A 16,894-nucleotide genomic window follows, 5' to 3' on the forward strand; every position below is an offset into this window, starting at 1 on the left:
AAAAGTCATGGAGGTCATACAAAATACTAGATGTAAAATTTGATAAATCTAGTACAACAGTACATCCGACACACCAGTAAACCCTACCCTTGAGATTAAAGCAATGTTTCAAAAAGACCCGGGACAAGTCAAAATATGACTTGTCACTCCATATTCTTCTACCCAGCACTTTGGTGAAATCTTGTACTGTATAAATAAATTAAAGCAATCATTTTAAAAATTTTCAATGTGAGTATGGCTGATTTCCTGCTGTTTTGCACAATCAAGACCCCCAGTGCCAGAGACAGCAAAACAAGGCCAAAACAGCTTTGAACTTCCACCATATTTGACTGTAGGTACTGTGTTCTTTTCTTTGTAGTCCTCATTTTGTTTTTGGTAAGCAGAATGATGTCCTTTACCAAAAAGTTCTATATTGGTCTCATCTGTCCACAAGATGCTTTCTCAGTAGGATTTTGGCTTCCTCAAGTACTGTACATTTTGAGAAACTGCAGTCTAGCTTTTAATGTCTCTGTGTCAGCAGTGGGGTCTTCCGGGGATTGTCATAGCATTTTATTTCATTCAAATGTCGATGGATAGTTCATGCTGGCACTGGCGCACCCTGAGAATGCAGTACAGCTTGAATTTCTGTGAAACTTGATTAGGGCTATTTATCTACCATCCAGATTATCCTGTGTTGCAACCTTTCATTAATTTTTCTCTGACATCCATGTCCAGGTTGATCATATTTCATAGCATTGATAAAGGAATATCAAGATCTCTGGAGATGGATTTGTAAACTTTAGAGTGTTGATATTGGTCAACAATTTTGGTTCTCAAGTCCTCAGACAGTTCTCTTCTCCTCTTTCTGTTCTCCATGCTTAGTGTGGCACACACAAACACACAATGCAAAGATTGAGTAAACTTCTCCCCTTTTTATCTGGTTTCAGGTATAATTTTCATATTGCCCACACCTGTTACTTGCCACAGGTGAGTTTGAACAAGCATCACATGCTTGAAACAATGTTGTTTACCCACAATTTTGGAAAGATGGCAACAATTTTGTATGGTCCATTTTGGGGGGTTTGTGTGAAATTATGTACAATTTAACTGCTTTGAACCGGCACTCACACCTGTTCAAAGCAGGTAAATCTGGTTTGAATCACTGACTGGAAACCAACTTACAATTTTACTTAAAAAAATGCACTGTCCCAATTATTTTCACAGCACTGTATATATATACTAGCTGAAGAGCCCGGCATTGCCTGGGCATAGTAACCAACTGTGGTTAGTTATAACAAATTATAATGATTATATTGCACATAAAAACCGTGCATCTAATCCTATCCTGTGTGATACTGACTGCTGAGCCGTGTATCTAATACTATTCTGTGTGATACTGTGTGCTGAGCTGCGTATCTAATCCTATTCTGTGTGATACTGTCTGCTGAGCCGTGTATCTATTCCTATCCTGTGTGATACTGACTGCTGACCTGTGTATCTAATCCTATCCTGTGTGATACTGACTGCTGAGCTGTGTATCTAATCCTATCCTGTGTGATACTGCCTGCTGAGCAGTGTATCTAATCCTATCCTGTGTGATATTGCCTGCTGAGCCATGTGTCTAATCCTATCCTGTGTGATACTGACTGCTGAGCTGTGCATCTAATCCTATCCTGTGTGATACTCACTGCTGAGCTGTGTATCTAATCCTATCCTGTGTGATACTGTCTGCTGAGCTGTGTATCTATTCCTATCCTATATGATACTGACTGCTGAGCCATGTATCTAATCCTATCCTATGTGATATTGCCTGCTGAGCCATGTGTCTAATCCTCTCCTGTGTGATACTGACTGCTAAACCGTGTATCTAATCCTATCCTGTGTGATACTGACTGCTGAGTCGTGTATCTAATCCTATCCTGTGTGATACTGGGCTCCCCCTGCAGTCTGTGTCAGAGGGTGGTCTGTGTCATCACGGTAATAAATTGTGTTATTTCCAGCCTTACAGAAGGAAGATAACACCATAGAAATGATAAGAATAATAGGCCTCAGTTACTACAACTGTCTACAAAGAAAACTGTTGCTGATAGCAACCAATCACAGCTCATTTTTCATCTTTTAAACAGCTCTGGGACAGCGTGGCGAGTTTTGAGTGGCGACTTTTGTGTTTCGACTTTTAGGCTGAGTGCAGACGGAGTTTTAAGCCCTGCGGATTTTTCCGTGCAGAATGGAAGAAAACCGCAGGTCAAATGACCTGCATTTTTCCTGCGGATTTCTTCCATTTTTCACGCGGTTTTCATGCGGTTTTTGTGCGGTTTTCCATTGCGGTTTTCCCCCTGCGGATTTGGAGACAGGGGAGATAGAAAACCGCACAAAAGAAGTAACATGCTGCGGATTTTGTACCGCAGGAAAACCGCGCGGAAAAATCCGCAGTGTCTGCACAGCGTTTTTTTTTTTCCATTCATTTTAAAGGTACTGTACATCACAATGCGGATATGCAACGTTTCTGCGTGGTAAAATCCGCTGCGGAAACGCTGCATATCTGCATCGTGTGCACACAGCCTTATGTGGTGAGGTTGGTGTATGTGTTGAAGCATGTGGTAGTGTGTGGCGCATTTTGTGTGTGTGTTCATATCCACGTGTGTGGTGAGTATCCCATGTCAGGGCCCCACCTTAGCAACTTTACGGCATATACTGTTTGGCGCCATCGCTCTCATTCTTTAAGTCCCCCTTGTTCACATCTGGCAGATGTCAATTTGCCTCCAACACTTTTCCTTTCACTTTTTCCCCATTATGTAGATAGGGGCAAAATTGTTTGGTGAATTGGAACGTGCGGGGTTAAAATTTCGTCTCACAACATAGCCTATGACGCTCATAGGGTCCAGACGTGTGACTGTCCCAAATTTTGTGGCTGTAGCTGCGACAGTGCGGATGCCAATCCCGGACATACTTACACTAGCTATGAACCCGTTCTACGCCCAGGTGGTGAGCATTTTAATTGGTATATGGTCTCCCATCCTGGTATGTGCTACCACCCACCTATCCTGGTACGCATGCCACCCCTCATTCCCATCCTGGTATCCATGGTACCCTCACCCCCCCAATACTGGTATGCATGGCACCCCATTCTTCATCCTGGTATGCATGGTCCCCTCACCCCCTATCCTGGTATGCATGGTACCCCTCATCCCCTATCCTGGTATGCATGACCCCCTCACCCCCTATCCTGTTATGTATGGACCCCTCACTCCCTATCCTGGTATGCATAGTCCTATCATCCCCCAATCCTGGTATGCATGGTACCCCTCATCCCCAAAATCCTGGTATGCATGGTCCTCTCACCCTCCAATCCTGGTATGCATGGTACTCCCTCATCCCTATCCTGGTATGCATGGTCCCCTCCCCCCCTATCCTGGTATGCATGGTACCCCTCATCCCCCAATCCTGGTATGCATGGCATCCCTCATCCCCTAATCCTGGTATGCATGGTTCCCCTCATCCCTATCCTGGTATGTATGGTCTTCTCCCCCCCTATCCTGGTATGCATGGTCCCATCCCCCCTAGCCTGGTATGCATGGTACCTTTCATCCCCCAATCCTGGTATGCATGGTACCCCTCATCCCCCAATCCTGGTATGCATGGTACCCCTCATCCCCTAGTCATGGTATGCATGGTACCCCTCATCCCTATCCTGGTATGTATGGTCCTCTCACCTCCCTATCCTGGTATGCATGGTACCCCTCATCCCCCAATCCTGGTATGCATGGTACCCCTCATCCCCTAATCCTGGTATGCATGGTACCCCTCATCCACCAATCCTGGTATGTATGGTCCTCTCATCCCCCTATCCTGGTATGCATGGTACCCCTCATCCCCCAATCCTGGTATGCATGGTACCCCTCATCCCCCAATCCTGGTATGTATGGTCCCCTCACCCCCTATCCTGGTATGCATGGTAACCCTCATCCCCTAATTCTGGTATGCATGGTACCCCTCATCGCCCAATCCTGGTATGTATGGTCCTCTCACCCCCCTACCCTGGTATGCATGGTAGCCTTCACCCCCCTATCCTGGTATGCATGGTATCCCTCATCCCCCAATCCTGGTATGCATGGTACCCCTCACCCCCCTATCCTGGTATGCATGGTACCCCTCATCCCCCAATCCTGGTATGCATGGTACTCCCGCATCCCCCAATCCTGGTATGTATGGTCCTCTCACCCCTCCTATCCTGGTATTCATGGTACTCCTCATCCCCCAATCTTGGAATGCATGGTACCCCTCACCCCCCTATCCTGGTATGCATGGTATCCCTCATCCCCGAATCCTGGTATACATGGTACCCCTCACCCCCCTATCCTGGTATGCATGGTACCCCTCATCCCCCAATCCTGGTATGCATGGTACTCCCGCATCCCCCAATCCTGGTATGTATGGTCCTCTCACCCCTCCTATCCTGGTATTCATGGTACTCCTCATCCCCCAATCTTGGAATGCATGGTACCCCTCACCCCCCTATCCTGGTATGCATGGTACCCCTCATCCCCCAATCCTGGTATGCATGGTCCTGTCCTCCCCCAACCTTGGCATGCATGATACCCCTCATCCCCCAATCCTGGTAAGCATGGTCCTCTCACCTCCCATATCCTGGTATGCATGGTCCTCTCACCTCGCCTATCCTGGTATGCATGGTCCACTCACTCCTATTAAAACTACACACATACCAAAAAAAAAAACATTTATACTCACCCTTCTTTCTTGTGCTCCAGCGCTGTCACCACGCTCTGCTGGAGGCCGGGGGAGGAGTCTGGCGCCGGAGTATGCGAATGCCCATAGCGCTGTCCGGCGCCATATTGCTGAAGACACACTGCGCATGTGTGGTCAGAAAAATGGTGCCGGATCGCGCTATGCGCATGCGCGATTCCGACCGGACTCCCACCCCGGTCTCCGTCCGAAGAGAAGCTCCACCGCAACGCTCCTCCTGGTCAGGTAAGTATGTAAGAATGGCGCCGGACACAGTGGTATGCAGTGTGTATGCATACCGCCATCTCAGACGCCATACACACTCCTCACCGTGCTGCCTCATTCTGTCTGGAGCCAGACTGCACAGGCGCGTCGCGCTTGCGCTGTCTATAAAGGCTTCGGACAGAGTGAAGCTTAGCCGGATATATATATATATATATATATATACATACAGCTCAGGTAAAAAATAAGAGACCACCACATCAAAATTCTGTCATTGGCAGCAGATTCTCCATACCTGAACCCCATTGAAAACCTCTGTATTGTAATCAAGAGGATGATGGATAGTCATAAGCCATCAACCAAAGAAGAACTGCTTTCATTTTTGCACCAGAAGCAGTGTGAAAGACTGGAGGAAAGCATGCCAAGTCGCATGAAACCTGTGATTAAAAATCATGGTTATTCCACAAAATATTGATTTCTGAACTCTTCCTGAGTTAAAGCATTAGTATTGTTGTTTCTAAATGATTATGAACTTGTTTTCTTTGCATTATTTGAGGTCTGATAGCACTGTTTGTTTGTTTGTTTGTTTTTAAATTTTGACCATTTCTCCATTGCAGGAAAAAAAAAAAAATGTATTGCTTGGAAATTTGCAGACATGTTGTCAGAAGTTTGTAGACTAAAAGAACAATTTACATTTTACTCAAAAATATACCTATATATAAAACTGAATGTATGTATGTGTGTATCACAAAACAATCACAAAGCATTTTTCATTTCATCAGAGCTGTTCAAAAGAAGCTGTGCTGTGATTGGTTGCTATGACCAACAGTTTTCCCACTTGACAACACCTCAGCAGACACTGACATGGTGGGAGAAATATAGCATCCCTGGCAACATAAGCTCCCAGACATTGTCTGCCCCCCAAAAAGGAGAAGAGAGCACATGACAGAAATAAATCCCCCCTCGCATGCCCCTATACACATAACACATCCTCTATCCTATAGGCACATCTTCCCTCTTAAAGGGATCATTGGTATGGAAGTCAGAGTAAATGCATCCAGCGCTTTGGTTTTGTCCCCAGGCCTCTCTTAAAAGGATCCCCGGTATCGAAGTTAGGACCGTTCCACTCAGCTCTGTGGTTCTGACCCCAGGGTCTCTTAAAGGGATCATTGCTATGGAAGTTAGGGCAAATCCACTCTGCACTTTGGTACTGACCCCAGGCTCTCTTAAAGGGATCTCCTGCATGGAAGTCAGGGCAAATCACTCAGTGCTTTGATTCTGACCCCATGGTTCTATTAAAGGGATCACTGGTATGCAAGTCAGGGCAAATCCACTCAGCGCTCTGGTTCTGACCTAAGGCCCCTATTAAAGGGATCATTGGTATGGAAGTGAGGGCAAATCCACTATGCGCTTTGATACTGACCCCAGGCCTCTCTTAAAGTGATCTCTGGTATGGAAGTTAGGGTAAATCCCTCAGCGCTCTGATTCTGACGCCAGGCCTCTTTTAAAGGGATCCCCGATATGGAAGTTAGGACTGTTCCACTCAGCGCTCTGGTTCTGACCCCAGGTTGATGGGATGATGTGGGATATTAGAGGTAGTAGTCCGGTGGCTCTGGCTGACGGGACGATGTGGGATATTAATGGTAGTAGTCCGGTGGCTCTGGCTGATGGGATGACGTGGGATATTAATGGTAGTTGTCCGGTGGCTCTGGCTGACAGGATGATGTGGGATATTAGGGATCTTCAGCTAGTATATATATATATATATATATATATATACATATATATATATATATAATATATAAAGCTCAAAGTGTGTATGTATATGTATGTGTGTATGTGTGTGTGTGTGTGTATGTCTGGGATAGGCATCCGCATCGTCGCAGATACAGCCACAAAATTTGGCACAGTCGCACGTCTGGACCCCAAGAGCATCCTAAGCTATGTTGTGAGGCGAAATTTTAACCCCACGCATTCCAATTCATCAAACAATTTTGCCCCTATCTACATACTGGGGAAAAAGTGTGTGTGCGTCAAGCCCCGCCCCTCATTATGATGTCACAATGGTTGCCATGGCGACGCTGATGTCATCATAGGTTGCAAGCCCCGCCGCTCATTATGATGTCATAATGGTTGACTATGGGATGGAGGATGTGTGATGGGTATATGGGCAATGGACTATGGGATGGCGGATATGTATGATGGGTATATGGGCACGGGACTATGGGATGGCGGATATGTATGATGGGTATATGGGCACGGGACTATGGGATGGAGGATATGTATGATGGGTATATGGGCATGGGACTATGGGATGGAGAATGTGTGATGGGTATATGGGCACTGGATTATGGGATGGAGGATGTGTATGATGGGTATATGGGCAAGGGACTATGGGATGGCGAATATGTATGATGGGTATATGGGCATGGGATTATGGGATGGAGGATGTGTGATGGGTATATGGGCATGAGACTATGGGATGGAGGATGTGTGATGGGTATATGGGCACTCGACTTTGGGATCGTGGATATGTATGATGGGCATATGGGCACGGGACTATGGGATCGTGGATATGTATGATGGGTATATGGGCACAGGACTATGGGATGGAGGATAATCATAATTTGCTATAACTAACCACAGTTAGTTACTATGCCCGCACAGCGCCGGGCTCTTCAGCTAGTATATATATATATTAATATATCTAAAATATAAAGCTCAAAGTGTGTATGTATGTATGTATGTGTGTGTATGTGTGTATGTGTGTATGTCCGGGATAGGCATCCGCACCGTCGCAGCTACAGCCACAAAATTTTGCACAGTCGCACGTCTGGACCCCGAGAGCGTCCTAAGCTATGTTGTGAGGCGAAATTTTAACCCTGCGTGTTCCAATTCACCAAACAATTTAGCCCCTATCTACATACTGGGGAAAAAAGTGTGTGCGCGTCAAGCCCCACCCCTCATTATGATGTCATAATGCCCCTATCTACATACTGGGGAAACAGTGTGTGCGTATCAAGCCCCGCCCCTCATTATGATGTCATAATGGTTGACTATGGAATGGAGGATGTGTGATGGGTATATGGGCACTGGACTATGGGATGGAGGATATGTATGATGGGTATATGGGCACGGGCCTATGGGATGGTGAATATGTATGATGGGTATATGGGCACAGGACTATGGGTTGGAGGATGTGTGATGGGTATATGGGCACTGGACTATGGGATGGAGGATATGTATGACGGGTATATGGGCACGGGACTATGGGATGGACGATATGTATGACGGGTATATGGGCACGGGACTATGGGAAGGAGGATGTGTGATGGGTATATGGGCACTCGACTATGGGATGGAGGATATGTATGATGGGTATATGGGCACGGGCCTATGGGATGGAGGATGTGTGATGGGTATATGGGCACGGGACTATGGGATGGAGGATAATTATAATTTGCTATAACTAACAACAGTTAGTTACTATGCCCAGGCAGTGCCGGGCTCTTCAGCTAGTATATATATATATATATATATATATATATATATATATATAGTGGTACAGTAAGGGGGGTTTTACTAGATGGAAGATATGTTTCTCCCAGCAGATTAATGTTTGACCGGGTTTTTCCCTAAAGACGGGACCTGCGATGATGTCAGGGTAATGTGATCAGCCCATGTGGTGTCTAACTCACTGGTGGGAGGGGTTAGGCCCTATCTAATTGAGGTTGGTAATTACCACAATGTGAGTGTGTTTCTGGAAGCTACAGGAACTTGTGTGGACTCAGCCTGAAACTTGTATATAGGATTCCCGTGCTGCAGGACTATAGCAGCAAGACTCGGAAGAACCCCGGGAATGGCACCTGGCGGATGCCGCAGGACCTGGCAGCCGCTTAGTTACGCCCGTCCCGTGCAAGGGATGAGTCTGGGACCAGTGGATCTCCAAGCTGGAGTATGTGTTTGGTTTTCCTTATGTTTTGTTACGCTGCTAGTTACTGAGTGACATTAAAACCACTGGAATTGGACTTTATGCCTGTGTGTTGCCTCGTTACTGCTGCCCGGCTATTGCCTACCAGAGCGAATCCCTACAATATATATATACATATATGTACAGCATATATATATATATATATATATATATATATATATACGCTTTATTGTCTAAAACTGAAAGATGACTTTGTGCCTGCATATACAATACATGTGATATATTGAAATCTATGTGATATATGCTTTAAAGCATTCAGCTACATTGCTTTACTATGATCAAACTATCATAATACATAAAATATGAAGCCATTCACTATAGGACACGATATTGTTCACGCAATCTGCTCGTTTATTCTTCTTTTTGTGATGAGTACAATTGTAAAAGAGAATATTTTTTCTTCCACCTACATAATATATTTTTTGCATGTCCCATTGGGCTCTTCACTCGTCATCTCATTCTTTCTGAAGGACATGCATTGAAACATTAGTAGATCAAGATTTGCCATGAAAAATGCAGTCTCCAAGTATGGTTATAATTTCCATTGTTGTTCTTTAAGAGTAGTGATTGTCAATTGCTATATAAGATATAACAATTAAAAATTCCTGACTATTATAGGGCAGAGGTGATTCTCTTCAACACATCAATGCAGATACTGGCAGCAACACTAAAATAAGCCAAAAAAGAAATACATAAATAAATACTGTATAATGTTTGGTACTTTTTTTCAATTGCTTTACATTTATCCTCTTTTACCACATTTCTTTCTGGGTCTTCATTTGTCCTTCTGGTATTTTGAAGATTAAGATGTCAATAAGATGAACTAAGACATATTGATCATCATGTACATTATGAAAGATCTCATTCCACGATGTACTGGAAAACAGCCAGTGCATTGCACAACCTGAACGGAATCATAGCGACCATCACGAGTGCTGAACGCTGTCTTCCATTCATTGCCCTTTTGACTCGGATTAGGTTATAAGAGCCATGCTGGTCTAACTTAGTGAAGATGATGTCGAGGTAGCTATTCAGGGAGGGCTAAATTAACCCTTCACGGTTGATCCAGTGATTTCCAAATTAATCCACATGGCGTTGCTAGCAACTGGGAATGACCACACGGAGACGGGGGTCTCTGTACGGGAGGATCGAGACAGATCACTAGTCCCCTTTATTTTAGTCACTTCTTTTATAATATTTTGCTTAATTATGCAAAGTTCTCAACTACCAATAGCATCATTTCACTTTATAAGCCAGTAATATTGCAAGAAAACCGGAAACTGCATATATGTCCGTATCCAAATAGCATAGAAAGTAGTATAATGGCATATTCTTCAGAATTCTACACCCCCGGTTCCCTTATCTTGCACCTGATGGAAACAGTCTGGTTTCATGACAGCCTGAACTTTTTCATCCTAATTACAAAAATGTATCTTACAGCAACAAAAATGGAGAAACGAAACCTTCAGAGAATGGAGAAAATGAAACTTAAGCTCTGATTTTAGTTTTAACCCTTCACAATGGTAGCACCTTTAATCCTGTCATATAACTCAGAGAAGAAGGACAATGAAAAACGGTCTTTTAGAGACATTTATTTACACACCCATAGTCTACGCACGGTCTCAGTGAGCCTTCTTTCTTTCTAACAATGAAGAAAATTGCACTGGCTGGGTTGGAAGATTTTCAGATTAATCCCTTCTCTAGGATCTCTTTAAAGTAGGCCAAAAATTGCCTGTGTCTCTGGGACAGAAAGAGGATAAAATTGCCCCCCGGGGTTGTTCTGTGCCTGATAGAAGGGGAATGGAGCAGTCATGTGGCCAATGAGGAGGTACTATCTTGGCTCGCTGCTTGGAGAAGACATCTATGAAGTCCTGATAGGGAGGAGGCAATTTGAAGGCAGTAGATGCAGATCAGAGTTTCAGAAGAGGTGACTGTGGTAGACCTTTGATGCAAAATTGCGAAAACAAGATGGACCCCATTGGGTAATCTGTTCAATGACCGAAGCATGAAGCTGTAACCATGAAATAACCCAAAAACATAGGTGCATCAGAAAGAATCAAACTTAAAATCTAAATGTCTTCAACATGTAGTTCAGCAATCTGAAGAGTTACCTTCTCTGTCTGGAATTGGATATGACCACCAGGAAATGCAGAGCCATTTGCGAACATTAGCTTTAGATGCACCTACAAGAAAGCAAAGGGAATTTTCAGCCTTTTGACAAGAGAGAAGTACATGAAATTCTCAGTTGCTCTAAAATCAGTGAATGCTTGTCCTGTGAACACAGAGGAACAAAAGGAAACAGATATAGGCACAAGTGACTTATCTTTAATGAAAACAAAGTTAATCCCAGGGTAATACCTCCCTCCTCACCTAGGGGCCGAAATTTCCCTGTTTGGCATTCAGTTTGGAACAACCTGTTCCAGAATGATCTTGTCTACCACAATATAAACAGTCTTTGTGGAAGTCAACGGAATCTTTCGGCCGCTGACAATCTCTTCCTACCGATTTGCACAGGTTTTGGTGTGTCCAGTCTGAGAGGATTTTGAATATGCTCTTTGAGGTGATACACAAGAATCCTAAGTTTTCTCCATTAATCATTCTTTAAAACGTAAGCCCACATGAGCAAATATAAGCAAACCCATACTGTAAAGTTTGGGGTTTGTACCTGACACCTTGTGTCAGTTATCGAACCCTGAACATAAACTTTTTACCGGATATCCGAATTACTGTTAAGGTTCGTGACAAATTCTGCTTTGATTAGTGTAGGGATAGGAAGCAGCTGGAGTGAAATACAGTATTAGAACTTATGTGCACACTCTGCCCAAAATCCTCAGTGTGTGTACTCTGCATGTGTCTCACTGGGAGTACTGTGCCAAAAAGTTGCTGTGTGTACTCTGCACCCATATCTGTGGGAGTACTGTGCCTTTAAGTTATTGCATGCACTCTGCACACATATCTGTTAAAGTACTGCGTCAAAAGGCCTCTGTATACTTTGCACCTGTGTCTGTGGAAGTACAGTGCCAAAAAGCTTCGATGTGCACTCTGTACCCCTACCTCTGGGGCTACTGTGACAAAAAGGCTCTATGTGTACTCTGCACCCTTGCCTGTGGGAGTACTGTGCCTTTAAGCCTCTCTGTTTACTTTTCACCCATCTGTGGGAGTTCTGTGCATTTAACCCACTGTGTGTGCTCTGCACCCCTGCCTGTGGGACTACTGTGCCTTTAAGCCTCTGTGTGTACTCTGCCCCACTGACTGTGATAGTATTGTCCCTTTAAGCATCTGGGTGTGCTCTGCACTCCAGCCTATGGCAGTATGTGTCTTTAAGCCTCTGTTTGTACTTTGCACTCTGATCTGTGGGAGTACTGTGCCTTTAAGCCTCTGTGTATACTCTGTGCCCCCACCTGTGGGAGTACTGGGCCAAAATGCCTGTGTGTACTCTGCAGGCTTGTCTGTATGAGTAGTGGACCTAAAAATAAAATAATACTTTACTGCTGTGTCTGTACAAGTTGTGGCCAGGCCTAATAAATAATTTTACCATACCGCTGTGTCTGTGTGAGTTGTGGCTGTAATTAAAAAAATAATTATACTCTTCCCCGGTGTCTGTAAAAGTAATGGCCAGGCCTAAAAAATTGGTCTACTCTACCCTTGTGTCTGTATGAGCTTTTGCTATGCTTAAAATACAAGTTTTACTCTACTGCTGTGACTGTAGAAGTTGTGTCCGGGCCTAAAAAATAATTTTACTCTACTGCTGTGTCTGTAAGAGTTATGGCTGCGCCTAAAAAACTAATTTTACTATACCGCTGTGTCTGTATGAGTAGAGTGCCTAAAAAATAATTATACTCTGCAGTTCTCACTTTGCGAGTAGTGTGCCTAAAAAGTAATTCTACCCTGCCGTTGGGTCTGTGTCATTTGTTGGCATAAAAAAAGAAATTATACTCTGCTGCCATCTCTGTGCAAGTAGTTTGCCTATAAACCACTTCCAAAAAAGAGGAGGGGATGCGAAATCCTCAAGTGTGTATTTTTGTTTGGTTGGGAAGAGGTTCATGACCAGAAAAAAACACTGGATTTGAGATTATTTTCCACTGCTGTCATCCGGTGGTATACAGAAGTCTGGCCCAATCCAGCCTTTGTTATTTTGATAAGAGTCAGCTGGTTATAATTTTCAGTTTGCAGGCGGATGTACCAATTGGTTATATTACCCCTGACAGCACTAAAAACCCCTTCGCACAAAATACTAGCAGCAGGGCAGGCCAGGACCTCCAAGGCATAGAGAGACAGTTCATGTCACGTGTCTAGCTTAGGCTGGTTTCACATTTGCGTTTTTTAGCGCTGGAAAAAAACGCATACGTGCGCATGCGATTTTTCCCCTATATTTAACATGGGTGCGCATACCTGCGCACTTGTAAGCGCATGTATGCGATTTTCATGCGCTGCGTTTTTTTGGGTTGTGCGATGGTATTTTCCAGACGCTGCATGTTGCATTTTTTGGCCCTTGAAAAAATCGCATGCGCACGTATGCGCACGTTTTGCGCTAAAAATGGCCATTATAGCCTATGGATGCGCATACGTGCGCACTGGCATGCGCAGGTATGCGCTTTTTTAGCGCAGCGTTTTTTGGGTGGTGTCCACTTTTTATCCTAGTTAGAATCTTCTAAAGTCCAAAAAAAAAAGGCTATATAAAGGAGGTGCCTGCCAAAACTCTGCCACTACTACACTAGACAGATTGAAGAGCAGACATTCAACCAAGAACACATTATATCAGCGAAGAATGTGAGTATATTACATTATATGCCTGTCCTTTTAAATTATGTATGTACTAATGATTTTTATTATTTTTACATGCAGTATGTCTTCAGAATCGGAGTATTCCCCATCGCGGCAGGAATTGGCGCAAGCAGACCGTGAGGTGATTATTTTCGTGCATCTGGTAAGTATATCTGCTGCTTCTCCAAATCTCTTACGTTTTTTTCAACTTTCAGACATCGTCATCATCATCTGCGGACGGGAATAGTGAGGGCGAACAGCAGGAGCAGCGAAGCCAAGTCCCGGTGGTGATACGTAATGTAAGTATCAAATGATTTGTAATGTTTTTTTTTTTTTTTTATCTTCTATTTTTACTCTTTTTTTTTTTTCTTTTTTTGTAACTTTTTAGTCAATTTAAATTTGATTATTCTAATGAATGTGTTTTGTCTAGGTTCCACAACGGGATGAAGACGTCTACCTGGATAATGAGCAGCTCATCAGCCTGGTCCAGGAGCGTTCGCCGTTGTGGGACAGCCGTGACCGGCTGTACAAGGACAATGTGGTGACACGGCGGCTATGGAATGAGGTGGCCGCAGCGTTGATGGATGGCTGGGACAGCGCCACAGCATCCGCCAAAAAGGCGTTTAGTGAGTATTTCCCTGCTCTGTATTGTGCCGCAGTGACTGTTGTCCTTGACGGCACTGTTGGGTTTCGTGCTAGGCGTATTCTAGCAGGAAACCCAACAGTGTCATCGTGGTCTACAGTGACTGCTTTGAGTATTGTATTGCTACATTGTGCCGCAGTGACTGTTGTCCTTGACGGCACTGTTGGGTTTCGTGCTAGGCGTATTCTAGCAGGAAACCCAACAGTGTCATCGGGGTCTACAGTGACTGCTTTGAGTATTGTATTGCTACATTGTGCCGCAGTGACTGTTGTCCTTGACGGCACTGTTGGGTTTCGTGCTAGGCGTATTCTAGCAGGAAACCCAACAGTGTCATCGTGGTCTACAGTGACTGCTTTGAGTATTGTATTGCTACATTGTGCCGCAGTGACTGTTGTCCTTGACGGCACTGTTGGGTTTCGTGCTAGGCGTATTCTAGCAGGAAACCCAACAGTGTCATCGGGGTCTACAGTGACTGCTTTGAGTATTGTATTGCTACATTGTGCCGCAGTGACTGTTGTCCTTGACGGCACTGTTGGGTTTCGTGCTAGGCGTATTCTAGCAGGAAACCCAACAGTGTCATCGGGGTCTACAGTGACTGCTTTGAGTATTGTATTGCTACATTGTGCCGCAGTGACTGTTGTCCTTGACGGCACTGTTGGGTTTCGTGCTAGGCGTATTCTAGCAGGAAACCCAACAGTGTCATCGTGGTCTACAGTGACTGCTTTGAGTATTGTATTGCTAAATTGTGAAGCAGTGACTGTTGTACTTGACGGCACTGTTTTTTTTTATCAACAGTGGACAAAGTCCGAACACGTTGGCGTTCGATCAAGGACCGCTTCAACAGTGATGTTCGTGCTGAGGGCCAGGTTCGCAGTGGATCTGCGTCAAGGACCAGAACTAGATACCGTCACTATCACGCGTTGCAGTTCCTACGACCGGTCCTTGCCACAAGATCGTAAGTATTATACATTTTGGGTTTTTATTTTTATTAATCTGTGTTTTTCTAATCCACAGCTGATGCTTCTTGTAAAGGCATGGTAGTAATGATTTTCCTTTCTTCCACAGCACCTGGAGCAGCACCCTGCAACCTGGCCCTGGAGCGGTCCTTCGTCGGACGTCCTCTGACCCGTCCCAGCCATCCGACAGCCAGGAAGCACCTTGCAGGTCCCACACACACACAGCTGGTGACCAGGAAGCTGGGCCATCAGGTGTTCCCCTGTCCCAGGTCTCTGCCACTGGTTATGCGGGCACTACCCGCCAGCGGCAGAGGGCCTTGGAAAGGAATGTCTTGCCCGAGTTTATGCATTTGAGCGAGACATTTAATTCCAGCCTCAAGTCACTGTCCGACAGAGTTGAAAGCGGTTTTGCACTGATGGAACGTGGTTTTAACCACTTTGAACACCGCTTCAATTCTGTAGAACAGCGCCTTGACCGTCTGGAGGCCGACCTCAACAGACCAGCACACCATTTTTTTAGTAAGATTGAAAAGGGCATGGCGGAACACCTTAGTCCTGATCAACAGCTGAATGTGCTGCAGGCCTGCAACAATGCTTTCTTGCAGGCTATGCAGCATAATCGGTACGGTCAGCAGTCAGTGGTGTCCTTTCCACCTGTGCCACCATTGACTCGCTTCACCTCACTACCGACTTGTGCTGCATACCACTGCACGGACACCTCTCTTCAAAGGCTGGACACCCACCGTTACACCACCACAAGTCTGAGTGCAGCTGGTCACTTCACCGACACCACCATGGCAAGCGCTGCTCCTGTCTGGAGCACCACCGCCAATCCCATGCATGCGTGGAGCTCAGCCACCACTAGGCAAACATGGAACAGCCCTGCCGCTACAACAACATGTAGTAGCCCTGCCACCACCACTCTGCAAACCTGGGCCATCACTGCCGCCACCAGTCCTCCTGCAAGGACGAGCACTGAACAAGAAGAGCAGCATCAGCCACCTCAGCAGCAGCAGCCAACTCAGCAGACGCCACCTCAGCAGCAGCAGCCACCTCAGCAGCAGCCGCCACCTCAGCAGCAGCAGCCACCTCAGCAGCAGCCGCCACCTCAGCAGCAGCAGCAACCACCTCAGCAGCAGCCGCCACCTCAGCAGCAGCAGCAACCACCTCAGCAGCAGCTGCCACCTCAGCAGCAGCCGCCACCTCAGCAGCAGCCGCCACCTCAGCAGCAGCCGCAACCTCTGCAGCAGCAGCCGCCACCTCAGCAGCAGCAGCCATACCAGCAGACGGGGGACCTACATTCCATATTTGCCCCTACTTCAAGGCGAAATCAATCAAGGCGGGCATTGGGCCAAAGTCGGTCCAGGCACACAAGCCTACGGCGACATGCCATTACAACTAATGTAACTGAACAGATTTCCTCTCCTACAAGTGTTCCAAGTTTAATTCCCTTAACTGGACTACCTTCCCCCACAAGTTTTGTTGCCCCTTCCCCTCAAACACCGTCTTCAACTGCAAGTGTTGCATATTCCCTGCACACCCCCAAATTGAAACCATCTGCCCCCAAACGCCGTAAAAAATAATTTTTAAATTTTT

General features: G+C 45.5%; 1 long non-coding RNA gene across 1 annotated transcript in view; it reads right to left on the reverse strand.

The window, feature by feature from the left end:
* Nucleotides 1–16,894, reverse strand: part of LOC141083171 (uncharacterized) — a 373,112-nt gene that overhangs the window by 12,030 nt on the left and 344,188 nt on the right. Inside the window, exon 2 of the long non-coding RNA XR_012230663.1 lies at nt 11,047–11,118. This is a non-coding gene — a long non-coding RNA (uncharacterized lncRNA). The remainder of the gene's footprint in view (nt 1–11,046; nt 11,119–16,894) is intronic.

The sequence above is a fragment of the Dendrobates tinctorius genome, unplaced genomic scaffold, assembly GCF_039654945.1.
Source record: "Dendrobates tinctorius isolate UK_male_01 unplaced genomic scaffold, ASM3965494v1 ptg000020l, whole genome shotgun sequence".
Lineage (NCBI taxonomy): Eukaryota > Metazoa > Chordata > Amphibia > Anura > Dendrobatidae > Dendrobates > Dendrobates tinctorius.